This window comes from Calliopsis andreniformis, chromosome 4 (genome assembly GCF_051401765.1).
Source record: "Calliopsis andreniformis isolate RMS-2024a chromosome 4, iyCalAndr_principal, whole genome shotgun sequence".
Classification (NCBI taxonomy): Eukaryota; Metazoa; Arthropoda; class Insecta; order Hymenoptera; family Andrenidae; genus Calliopsis; species Calliopsis andreniformis.
Window position 1 is genome coordinate 382,960 of NC_135065.1, and position 14,090 is coordinate 397,049.

Consider the following 14,090-nt stretch of genomic DNA (forward strand, 5'->3'; position numbering starts at 1 on the left):
AATGTAATTTATAATTGAATTAAAAAAGAGAAATGTTGTTTCAAGAAAATAAGTTAAATTTTAATGTATATATATTTTTCACATTATTATTTGTAATTTCTTGTTTATAGTAACTAACGTATAACCATGAATAACTATATAACTCTTAAATTTGTAATTTCTAGTTAGTGGATTCATTTGTCAATATTATACAATACATAGTCTATTGAAATGTGTTATAATGTTTTCAATATTTAACATAGGAATTCATGATTATTTATTATGATTTATCATGAAATGAAGCTAATAATAAATTTAATACTTCTTAATGAATAAACTGAAAGTACGTATGCATATTCGTATAGTTCATCATCAATGTTCCCTTAAAGACTGTATTGATAAATCTATATTTCAGTATTTGTTAAAAAAGTGCAATTAGGTACGATATAGATTGTTTTTGAAAAATGATTACAATTTTTATAAAGCCTTAGAACTCACTAAATTGAATACAGAAAAAAATAAAGTTTGGAATAGATATTCAAAGATACTTTATATATTTTAATGTTTAAATATATCATTTACATATTATGTGCATGTAATTTTACAGTTTGTTTAGTATTTATTAGCAAGATTGAAATTGTAATTTTAACTTATATGATATCTTGTCTTATGTAATGAATATCATCAATCAATAATTGACACACCGTTAAGGAAACAAGAACAATTAAGAATTAAAGAATGGAATAAGTGTTCATTAGATGTAACAGTTTAATTCAAAATAATAGTTACTTTCCATTGATCAGATTGCAGTTATTTATTTAGTTATTTCTAGATTTTCTTAATAAATAAGTTTTATTAACATAATTTATTGACATTATCAATTGAAGAGGTTGGTGCAAAAACTGGTCAGTTTCAATTGTTAGTAAAAACAACTGTTTCTGTGAATTTTGATACAATTTAGTATTTAGTAGTTTTTATTTGTTAATATTGAAAAATCTTAAAAACTGGAGTAGATTGATTTTTGCACAGTGTTCTTAATGAATGAAATTAATAAGTATATTAACAATATTTATAAATAAGGTGATCTAACAAAAATTAACACTTTGAATACTTTCAGAGTAAAAGAAAAATATTTATAATAGTTATGGGTCGAATTACTTAGATGTTATGTTTGAAATTATGTTGATCATTGACGTTAATATAATGTTGCAGGTATGCTGCTGTTGATTTAATTGCACATTGAATTTTCTCTGAATTGATTGATGCTTGATGCACATGTAATAATTTGTTGCTTTTTATTTGGGGTACAATGTGCTGCTTCCATGTACATTAGGGTGGACTTCATTTTTCAATCATCAAATTATTTGGGACAACCCCTTCAATTATATTGGATTGGATCGATTGGAAAACATGCTATATTTGAGCTTGAAAACTTTTTATTTTTGTAATTCGCTTTTCTCCATTATAGTCTGTTGTTACAATACATTCTTGTACATTGTTGAATTCGTCTTTTTATTCTCTATAAGAATATAAGACAAAATTGATTATTACGTGTAATTAGAAATGTTATGACCTTGAAATCTTGAAAATTGACCTTGGGAGAAAATATTTTTGTTTCGCATTATATTTGCTTCAATGAACAGTACAACTTCTATCTAAGACATTTTTTTATATAGCTATCAATAATGAAGATATTTTCAATATGAAGATTATTCATCAGTCCTGCACTGATTGGTGCCTCCCTCCCAACCATCTTCATACATTTTTGTTAAGTCAAGTAACTTTTGATGGGCCTCGTTAGCTTTCTATTTATTGAGGTATAATTCGTATTTAATATTCCATATCGCTAGTAAAGAACGATATAACTCTATAAATTCTGTTAAGAATTCAACAATTCAATTTCTTATAAATGTCTTTATTTAGTTTCTTCTTCTTTTCCCGCTTATTTATTGTAAAAATGCAACAAAAAGATACAATGCCTGCGCTGCGCGTATGAGGCCACATACGAGCAGTGACACTAGTTGCGAACGGTATAGCACATGCGTGGGTCAACACGTGTCCACTGTTGGACTGACGAATGCTATGCTACGCACAATTAGTTGGACATCAGTCAAAAAATATCAAATACGTCTGATCAATCAGTCCAGGACTGAAGTGCATTTAGACGATATGATCAGTCCAGTGACAATTCCACATACAATCAGTTTTTCATCAGTTTTAAGAACTGACAGGCCACGCTGATGAAAAATTGATCGTGTACGGTTAGCTTAATATGAATTGCTTCTCCTCATTTCTTGACAGTATTTAATAAAGTGTTGTGTTCCGTTAACTTTACGTTTTATTACAAGTACGAAACTTACAAGTATATTATTATTAAACGAAAAACGTACACTTGTCAACGTATAATAGATATTCGTATGTGTAAGTCTTAGACAATTAAATGGTCTGTTGTTGACGAATAGAAGTAAATGTCTAACTGTCGAAACCAGCATTAGATCTATATATATGTTCGGCAATTTTAAGAGCGGGGTTGTTTTGGATGTAATAGATTATCAAAGGATCAAACAACGAAGACAAGGTTTGAAACTGGATAAGGAATGAGTAACTGAGGACAGGGTTCACGGATGACTCATGAAGGAAAGAATTTGGGTACATATTGACACTATTAGTTTAGCTTTGCAGGATATACATGGTAGAGATTTAGAAAGAAGAGGAAAATTCAGAGTTGATATACAGCAAAAATACAGAATTATAATAATAATCCTGCATAAGTTTAATATCACGCTTAGCGATGTCATTTACGACTCCTAATTGTTACGTGATGTTTAAGCCATAATTAAAGATGCTTTCATACTTTCATGTATCTGGATTTTTTTCTAAAAATTCAATAGGTATAAACAATTTTTCAAATAATCTCTATGAATCAATTCTTTTGTCCATATAGTCTTTAACATTCAGGAACAAGATTGAATTTTTCATACGATTCGTTTGCCGGCTTATTTTTTATCACTTTCACTGTTTCTAATTTTGTTTCCCTTCATAGAGTTTTATTGAAAAAAGTTAATGTTGCCGTTTCTGGTGTCGAAGACTATAAATGATTACAAAACTTCTGTAGTGTTATATGATTTATAGCATCGTCAGTTTGGCGATATGCATACAGTTCTTGCGAAAATTTTAAACCTTGTTGTGGAGTTTTCACTGGCCATTGAAGCTCGAAATCATGCTTTAACATAAACTTATAAATATCCTGTATTCCAGTTTCTTCAGTATTCAATGGAAACTGATTTTTGAATAAATACAGGGTGTCCCACATAAGGTGGCGGAGCCGAAAAGGAGAGATTCCTCGGGTGATTCTAAACACCCTTTTCCTTTGCAAAAATGTTCTCTAAAGCTTTGTTAACGAGTTATTAACGAAAAACATCGACCAATCAGAAAGCGCGGATAGCGAGCGATTGGCAGTTCAGTGACAGGGCACAAGCTACGCGTAGTGTTTCCTACTCGCTGTGCTCGAGGCTTGTACAAGAAACTCAAGACCTTTACACGTTATTGCCAAATTTCTCCTAAAGTACTGCATGAAAAATTATGAAAAAAATTAGGGACACGCTAACTATCGCGACACATATTGTGGAATTTTTTCAGATTTTTAAATTATTAGCTAAGTTGTAGAAAAAAAGACAATGTTAGTGTTGATTTCTCATAAACTATTGGACAAAAAAATTATGAAAAAAATTAGGACCACGTTAACTATTGAGACATATATTATAGAATTTTTTCAGATTTTTAAATTAATTATCCAAGTTGTAAAAAATAAAAAACGAGAAAAAAAAATTTTAAAATGCCGATTTAGTAAAGTAATGCCATAGTAAAAAAAATAAAAAGCAATGTTTTCGTGGTTCCTACGGATTGTACGTTATTTTACTGTGTATTAAAATATTGAAAACTCTACAAGAATACTTATTTCATAATGAATGAACAAAAATTGGACGTATTAGTTGCTGTAATCGGTAAAAAGTACGGAAACATTGATTTTTATTTTTTTGATTATGACGGACCAAGGCAAACATGTTTAAACAAATTGAGATTAATAATATGACTCTAGTAATAGGAGTAATTACTATCGGTGAAACTCACCCATTCGGAGAGGAATTCACCTGCTGCTTGAACACTTGCTCCATTAGGTCGTTGTGCCGAACCCGATCATTGGGGGATGATGCCCAGGTAGCGCTGATCGCAGGTATCCAAGATCACAAGAAGACACCTTGCATTTACAACACTACACGGTCACTAACACTGATCACTTCACTAGACGAGCACTTGACCTTTTACTGACCGACAATCGACTATTTTGAAACGTTCTGTGGCATTCCGTAAATAAAAACAAGATGTTACACACTTCAGCGGCGAAATTACGATCGATACTGGCGAATTTTTCCGAAGTCTCTTTCCTCGTGCCCTCGCATCCCTCCAGCGCGACTTCTCGGGGTGTAGCTTCGTCGAAATACTCGAATTTGATTTGTTAGTTGACACCAACGAGGTTGGATCTTCCTCGGTTACTTTTTTTTAGTGGAGGTGGTAATCTCCTCTTCGGGTCGAAAAAGTCACAAGCAAATTCATGGGGAAAAGCAAAGGCATATCGGATTAGAGTAGGAGACGGCAACGAGTGTCTCCCATATGTGGCCGTTTATGATCACAGGTATTGGCCTGCAAGTTCAGCGGTACCCCGAAGCCGAAGGTCGCGAGGGTTGTGTCGCGCTTACCGTTCAAGTCCTTTCGATGCATTCGGACGGATGAAATATGGAACTGCTCGTCGTAAATGTAGTAATTGGGGAAAGTTTCTGGACGTTAAACATTTGGTCAACGGATGTCTCGCACAGATAGACAAATTTGTCGATGAAGGAAAAATACATCAATTGTATTCTCATTCCATAATTACTTCAATATCAGAGTCCTGCGACCGGCATGCAGTTTATTACGGTGCACACATAGTGATCATCCAATGTCTGTTTCTCTTTTTCCCAATTTTTGTAAACTTCCTCGAGCTATAGGGCAGGCTTCCTGGGTACTAAAGTTTTGGCGGATCTTTTACGTGCATGCAAATGCATTTAGGTACATCATACATGAAATGTCAATACAATGGCAAATCGGTTATCTGGTTTTGCCGTTTAAATTAAATATAAGATAAGTTATTTTTCCGTATCATTTTCCTATCCTTCCCACAAGAAAATTTCGATCCATATTTTTTTTCCTTTGGAATAATTCAGGGAATATGTGCCTATTTTTTCGATTTTGTTTCATAAAAATATTTTGAAAGGTAACAGAGCAAAGAGAAATAATAAATTGGAGGGTTTATTTAGTAACAATACGAGAATAAATGTACGGTCACTACATGTGCAGCGTTATAGAAAACAAGGCCCGGTCGCAGGACTCTGATATTGAAGTAATTATGGAATGAGAATACAATTGATGTATTTTTCCTTCATCGACAAATTTGTCTATTTGTGCGAGACATCCGTTGACCAAATGTTTAACGTCCAGAAACTTTCCCCAATTACTACATTTACGACGAGCAGTTCCATATTTCATCCGTCCGAATGCATCGAAAGGACTTGAACGGTAAGCGCGACACAACCCTCGCGACCTTCGGCTTCGGGGTACCGCTGAACTTGCAGGCCAATACCTGTGATCATAAACAGCCACATATGGGAGACACTCGTTGCCGTATCCTACTCTAATCCGATATGCCTTTGCTTTTCCCCATGAATTTGCTTGTGACTTTTTCGACCCGAAGAGGAGACTACCACCTCCACTAAAAAAATGTAACCGAGGAAGATTTAACCTCGTTGGTGTCAACTAACAAATCAAATTTGAGTATTTCGTCGAAGCTACACCCCGAGAAGTCGCGCTGGAGGGATGCGAGGGCACGAAGAATGAGACTTCGGAAAAAATCGCCAGTATCGATCGCAATTTCGCCGCTGAAGTGTGTAACATCTTGTTTTTATTTACGGAATGCTGCAGAACGTTTCAAAATAGTCGATTGTCGGTCATTAAAAGGTCAAGTGCTCGTTTAGTGAAGTGATCAGTGTTAGTGACCGCGTAGTGTTGTAAATGCAAGGTGTCTTCTTGTGGTCTTGGATACCTGCGATCAGCGCTACCTGGACATCATCCCCCAACGACCGGGATGGGTGCAGTGACCCGATGGGACAAGTGTACAAGTAGTAAGTGAATTCTTCTCCGAATGGGTAAGTTTTACCGATAATAATTATTATTATTATTAATTATTATTCGGTGCGCCATAATTAAAAAAATGAAAACTGATGTGTCCGTACTCTTTACCGATTGCAGCAACTAATACGTCCAACTTTCGTTCATTCCTTATGGAATAAGTTTTTTTGTACAATTTTCAATGTTTTGATACCCAGTAAAATAATGTACAATCTGTAAGAACTACGGAAACATTATTTTTTATTATCTTACTATAGCATTACTTTACTAAATCGGAATTTTTATATTCTTCTTCCTCGTTTTTTATTTTTTACAACTTGGATAATTAATTTAAAAATTTGAAAAAATTCCATAATATGTGTCGGAATAGCTGACGTGCCCCTAATTTTTTTCATAACTTTCCATCTAATAGTTTAAGAGAAATTGGGCAATAACATAGAGTTCTGGAGTTTCTTGTACAAGATTCGAGCACAGCGAGTAGGAAACACTATGCGTAGCTTGTGCCCTATTACTGAACGGCCGAGCGCTCGCTATCCGCGCTTTCTGATTGGTCGATGTTTTTCGTTAATAACTCGTTAACAAATCTTCAGAGAATATTTTTGCAAAGGAAAAGGGTGTTTAGAATCACCCCAGGAATCTCCCCTTTTCGGCTCCGCCACCTTATGTGGGACACCCTGTATATTTTTAAGACGTATTTTTAATAAAAAGTGTAAAATTTTATTAAAAAATATAAGCTTTTGCCATCTATCGAGTATAGTAAAAAGCTCCTAGAGCTCGAAACAATATATTTGTTTGTGAAGTCCCACCCTGAAAAACAATTATTAATTGTAAAAACTTTATAATTTTTTCATTTAAGTTTACATTTAAGTTTAAGTTATAACAATGATATGATACATATTTTAAAGATAAAAATAAGCGTTTAACGCTCATTTGTGTGTAGGGTATTGCTAGAACTGTTGTCGCTAGTTTGTACAACTGTGGTATAAAATTTTTATTTTTCTTCCAAAAATGAAATACATTTTTTTTGGTTTTTATCCGTGGGACTTGAGAAAATCTTTTTAAACTATCTTTTACTTGTGTGACGAGAGAAATAGATGTCATGGTTCTTTTCTGTCGTTCTAATTTCATCATTTTTTCAATTTCATCTGTGTCTGAATCTTCATTTTCATTGTTTACGGTACACATTTCATTCACGTTTGAGGTATGTGGTTTCTTTCGTATAATATGATTCCAGAATTTTATCAGGTGTTGCTGGACTTTTTCTTCCGTCGTCAATATTATGTTGTATCGAGGGTCAAGAAATAATCCTGCTAAAAAATATTATGAAAGAGATTTTGTTGTCTTTTTAGCATAGTATTAACCAGACTTGTTAACATGTCTGTTTTAATTTTTTCTGTTTGCAATTTGCAGTTCGTCCATATACTATCAAAATTATCGATATTTAATTGTTTCTTCTATAATTGCTTTGTAGCAATACGTGCTGGAAGTAGGCTGTTGACTATATTTTCTAGCGTATTCCACATTTCTGATGTTAAACATACATAGTTCTGATTCAACGCAAAAAGATTTGAGTTCGAGTAAATGTTGGGGCATATCAAGCGTAGAATGTCATTGCGTAACGCAATCTAGTAAGGGTTTTTGTTGTTACATTGCTTTCAACAATTCCCTTACTGTTGGCGTACACAATTTTTTACAAATCTGCCGTACTTGTTCAATAACATGTGTAATTGGTGTATCCTTCAAAGCGTCTTTAACTGTACAATATTTCTTCTGTCTCTATCTTTTGTCTCTGTAATATCTTCTTTGTCTTCATGTTCTAATTTAAAATCTGATAAATCATTACTTTCATTCCATGTTACAGTTAGTATTCTAGTATCAGCTAGATCTAGTATAGTTTCATTACCATTAATGTTTTCTTCGTTTCCCAGCAAACGGACAACTTTAATCATATTGGCACCGTTATCCGTATTACGGAAAGAATGTTCTTGACGCAAATATGGTACTCATCACAAACATTTAATATTACAGTTTTGAAGTTACTGCATCCTGACTAGTGAATAATTTTTTAACCGCTAATGTTCGCAAAATAATTTTTAAATCATTGTCAAGATGTTGGACAAGATAATTCCAAGAAACGATCGATCCATATATGTTGCAGTATCTATTTTTAAACGTATCAGTTTCTTGTGTCATTCGGACCGTATTTTTTCGCCAATATTGTTGGCCATCGCTGAAACAAATTGTCGAAAGCATGTGAATTTAATAGCTTGCCTTATATTTGATTTGAGTGGAATCATTCTGTAACAATCAGCTACGATTTCGCCTATGAAAAAATCAAGTTTTAAAAGACAATTTTCCTTCTACATTTAATAAATAATGAGTGATAATTAAATCTGAACAGTGGCAGTGATCTAAACCCCTAATCTATATCCTAGCCTCAATCCCCTAGATCAAATCATCGCGCCAGCGACGAGCAACGCGCTTGCGCACAAAATCAGTACGTCACCGAAGCGACACCCTATGGTGTGCGATGGAACACGCATTGACGATACGATGACGATCGATCAGCGACATCGCAAATCAATTGGCAAGCGATACCCTCAATACGCCTGCGCAAGCACCACCAGACGCATGCGCCAAGACCTCCGAATCAATCAGGAGTACACATCCTGCGATGACTCCTAAACACGCAGGCGCAACACGATGCTACCTCTACATCGAGGGCAGTCATTGGACCCAAAAGAGGGAGGCAATTTTCTGGTATAAATAAGGCGGCGCCAGCACCAGCGGGGAGGAGAAGAAGAAAGTAGTAGTACGCAGCACAGTTCTCACTCTGAATCTAAATCATACCGAGACAGTTTTAACCAGCTCTTTGGTTCCCTCGATCTAGGCAGCCTTAGCTAACTCCTGGATTACTCTTAACCGAGGCAGCTTCAATCAGCTCGTTGATCACCACTCCGAGGTAGCTTTAACCAGCTTCTTGGATCCTCCGAATCAAGGCAGCTTCGACCAGCTCCTTGATTACCGACTGAGGCAGCTTTAACCAGCTCCTTGGCCTGTCCTTGATCCATATCGACAGTGATCATCACTGTCATTTGCTCGGATTATAAATCATTAATATTCGATTGATATATAGAACCTCGTAACAATTACTAACTCATATAAAGGGTTTTCCATTAAGGGCGGGTCGATGTTGAAACAGAATAAAACAAGCTATGTGTAAAGTATTAACGACATTTTTTTTTATTTAAAAGGCCCATGTATGCCATTATGTATGAAATATGACATCGTTCAAATGTCCGCCACGGCTTCGCGCGGTGACACGGATCCGAGAGGTCCAGTTTTCAATGGTTCTGCCACATAGATCCGGCTGAATTTGAGCGATGGCCTGTGTAATGTTGACTTTGAGGGCATCAATCGATTGTGGCTTATTGGCATAGACCTGCAACTTCAGAAAACCCCACAAGAAAAAGTCTAGCGGGGTCAAATCGCACGATCTTGATGGCCAATTTACGTCACCTCCGCGAAAGATAACCATACCCTCAAATCGTTCGTGCAGAATGTCTATCGTGGCGTTCGCTGTGTGGCTCGTAGCGCCGTCCTGCCGATATTCTCGGCCGATCTAGTGTTCCTTTGACATACGGGTGTTGGCTGATTGTTTGATTGGTCGTCTCGAATTTAGCCACCGAACGTTGGAGAGTCAACTTTGAAGGACCACCGCGTCTGCCGTAAAATGTGCGCAACGTGCGCAACGTTTGCACTAACGAACACTCATTTTGATAATAAAGTTTTATTATTTGCACGTACTGCTCAATCGTGTAACTTGCCATGGTGTTTACCATGGTGATTTGGCATTACTCACTGAATTACAAACAAAATATTTGACAAACGCCGCCAAAACAATATGGCTGCCACAGACTGTCAACATCGACCCGTCCCCATTGGAAAACCCTATACTTATAAGAATCTCTTTCATCAAAAGACTGAAATTTATATGGTTATAAGAATAGAATTAAGCATTTTAGTAGTGTAAAATATTTAGGTTAGGTCTTATTTTAAAGAAAAATCATAGTCTATGAAATTTATTTCTTAACCGCACGCTACACGAATCCTACTCCCTGTTCACAGGTAAGCCACTCTATCTGTGAACGTTTTATGTATTACGACGCACGATTCGTTACAGTTCCAATAATGCGAAAGGCATTGTCATCGATTAAAGAGAATGGTTTGTCATAAACTGTAACCAATTTCACACATTCTTCCGTTAATTTTTGTATCTTAGTCTTTTTTCTACTAGAAACGTGGGGCTCATTGGGACTTCTTTCACGGGACTCTTTCTCCAATTGAACTTTTGTAAATTCAATTTGGATGAGTATTACTGAAATATATTTCCAAATTTGTACCGTGTTTACCTTTTACAATATGCTGACAATTATCGATGTTGCATCGAGATACATGCAACTCGAAAGGTTGTATTGAAAATATTGGTATACTGGATTCGTTGTCTTTTTTCCATTTTAACACAATACGAGTATACGAAATATTTAAATAAAAGAATTACAGGGTGGAAATTATAAAGCAGACGAATATCTTCAAAAATATTAATTATACGCAAAAATGTTTCAGATGAAAGTTGTTCAGCACCAAGGGGAATATCATTTGATGATACTTCTATTTTTCCCAGTGGACGCGCAAAGGTGAGGTGAGACTCACGACCATTCTTTCAAATGACACCATATTTTTACTTTTTGCAAGTATTGTAGCTTATTTTAAGACAAATTTGAAAACTATCTACAGAGGGGTTCATTCATGGTCAAACTTGCAGGGAAATACCGAAAAGATGATTGAAATAAATGTATTGATAATTGAACGTAATTGCATTTTATTTATACTTTAGTAAGTGTTCAAAATGATTACTTTGTACTTCAATGTACTTAACAATGATCAAGTATCAAAAGAATTTTGAAACATTTCATTACAATAAATTTAAGAAATACTACCGTTCAGCGAACGATAACTTAGCGCGAATAGTGACGAAAGTAAACTTATAATCTTGTAGAAGAACACAATAATACATAAATACGTTTGTTTTCATTTCATTGATAATGACTTTGATCTTATTCTTAGTATTGCTGATACTGAACACATGTTATTGTTTTAGGGTGAAAGTTCGAAGGCACGAAACGTATGAATGAAATGAATATACAGTAATCTTGTGCGCGAGAGTGCGGGCGCGGAATTGTACGACGGTACGACCATTGTCGTGCCATTTAGCGTTATACAAATTATGTTCTTTGTTAATAGCCCGAGCGCAATCGGGAGCGAGGGGCAACGAGGCCCTTTTGTTTTTCGGTTCCTGGCTGGCGCGTGACGGAACGGAAGTAGTCAGTCGTCGTTCGATCTCAGCCGCCATGAGGTGTTAAATAAATTATCTTCAGTTAACGGTTTTATGTTTTGGGAACCCCACCGCCGCGCCGACCTTCCTACATTTGTAAAGCGAAAATCAAGTTATTTTTCGGAAATAAATTGAACAAACAAGGTAATCATTTTGAAGACTTACTAAAGCACAAATAAAATGCAATTACGTTAAATTATCAATACATTTATTTCAATCACCTTTTCGTTATTTCCCTGCAAGTTTGACCTTGAATGACCTTATGTAGATAGTTTTCAAATTCGTCTTAAAATAAGCTACAGTTTAGTAAAAAATAAAAGTATGGTTCCACTTGAAAAGATGGTCGTGACCTTCACCTGATATTTACGTGTCCAACGGGAAAAATAAAAGTTCCACCACATGATATCCTTGGTGCTGGACAACTTCCACCTGAAACATTTTTGCGCATAATCAATATTTTTGTAGATATTCGTCTGTAACGCGTTATAATTTCTACCCTGTACATGGTAAGTACAAATGAATACGGTAAATAAACTGAAGAAGAACGTAACTACAGCGGTAACTTAAATGAAATATGTAAATAAATTACTCTGAAATCACTCTGGTATCATTCTTCATGGTGAAATACAAGCGAACTGACAAGGAGAGTGTCAATGGTGTCATGTCCCAACCTACCCTGATTTTTGGTCAGTAATTAATATATACCATTAACAATGTCTGATTAAAATTTTGGGACCAACGATGCACTGCAAGTATATGAAAAATGTAATTAAAGTTTGGCCTATTTGACGAGAGTGGAAGTGTCTAGCCGTCCTGCGACGCTGCGCGTAGCACGATTTCGGCTCGGTTTTCGCGCTCGCCTACCGGGCACATACACACTTGAAATCCGATCGTCGATAACAAAACATAAACGACTCATACTATCCGACGTGTGTCCAATAATTCCCCACCACGTTACACTAACCGAACTTGCCAAATTGAACATTAGTCCTGAGATTCTGTAGACAAATGTATGTACAACCGGAAGACATACCAAAATTACCAGAAACTCTTCAAATAAATTATGACGATACATCTTACTGGATCTACTTGTTCACAGAAAAACTAACGTGTTTCTTGTGCAAAGAAGAGGGTTATCTTGCAAAGTTTTGTAAAAACGTAAATAACAGTATACAAAATCCAGCCAAGTTCATAAGACCTACGGATCTAGGTATACCTATTTCAGATACTCCGATACATAATGAAGAAAGTGTAAATCCATCTCAAATACAAATATCACCACACTTCCCTTAAATTTCCAAATATGCGAAGTAAAAAAAAACAAGGATGCCCTAAAAATAATCTTTTGGAATTCAAGAAGTATAAGACAACGATTAGCAGAATTACCAATCATTCTACAAAAAATAGATATACTAATCTGTGTTGAATCGTGACTTTTAGCAGAGGACAACGTTCAACTTTCAGGTTTCCACATATTTAGCGAAAGGATGTGTTTCCAAAAATCACTTATTTTGCTTCTGAAGAAGGTGTTTTATTTTTTTCTGGTTGTCGCGTAGGCGTCTACAAGTCAACTCTCTCAAGTCTTTTTTTTCCGCTACCACGAAAGCGCGCCGAACCTATCCCTACCTTCCCATTGGCCAATGCTCACGCTCCTTGACCAATGGGAAAATTCCAGCTCGGTCGCGCCCTCTATTTCAACCGTCGTGACGGTGACCTCGTGTCACTACCTTACGGAGAACGGTCTACTGGCCCAACTTGGCAACGCAGCGGAATTTCCCAGAGGCCCGAGTCGCTTGACCATTTGGCCCGCACGTTGTCAATTTCGCAATGCTTAGGCCTCTCGGAAATTCCGGACTTTATGACACCCACCGTAGCTATTGAGGCCCAAAAATAAAAGTCTTGAACAAAAGGAAACATGCATTGTTTGAAACAGCTAACGGAACAATCTTCTCAAAAATAGCTTTCTTTACGCACGTGTCTAAAAATCCTGCCAACCATCTGCACGCCAAATGTTCTTATTTGTACGTACTGCTGACCGCTACACATATTTCGGAAGGACAGAACATATTCAAGAACAGAACACAGAAATAAGCGATATCAAAAGACCAGATCAAATGGTGGAAATTTGTGGCATACGTTTGAGTAACATAAACCCCCTGCTTGACTTAATAATCTGTTACAGGGCACCAGGAAATACCCTTACTTAAGATGAGTGGAATATAATTGTTCGAAATTCTAAAATGAGCAACAACTGCATTCTGATGGGAGATTTGTCATTTACAGTCGATTTACAGACAAAAATGGTGAAAGATTCGAAAATGCCATAGAAGAATATGACCTGATCCTACACAACAGGAGGACTAGTACACATTTCGATACATATCGAAATTCTAAATCTAATTTAGACCTTATTCTTTCCACAATAAATGTCTCAGACAAAATCGACGTAAAAGTATGCGATGAAATCTGGAGTTCAGATCACTGTCCGATATCT

The 14,090-nt window shown here is 35.8% G+C and overlaps 1 protein-coding gene across 3 annotated transcripts in view; it reads left to right on the forward strand.

Moving 5' to 3' along the window:
• The window catches only part of Hacd2 (3-hydroxyacyl-CoA dehydratase 2), a 110,902-nt gene that overhangs the window by 801 nt on the left and 96,011 nt on the right, over window positions 1–14,090 (forward strand). The window lies entirely within an intron of this gene.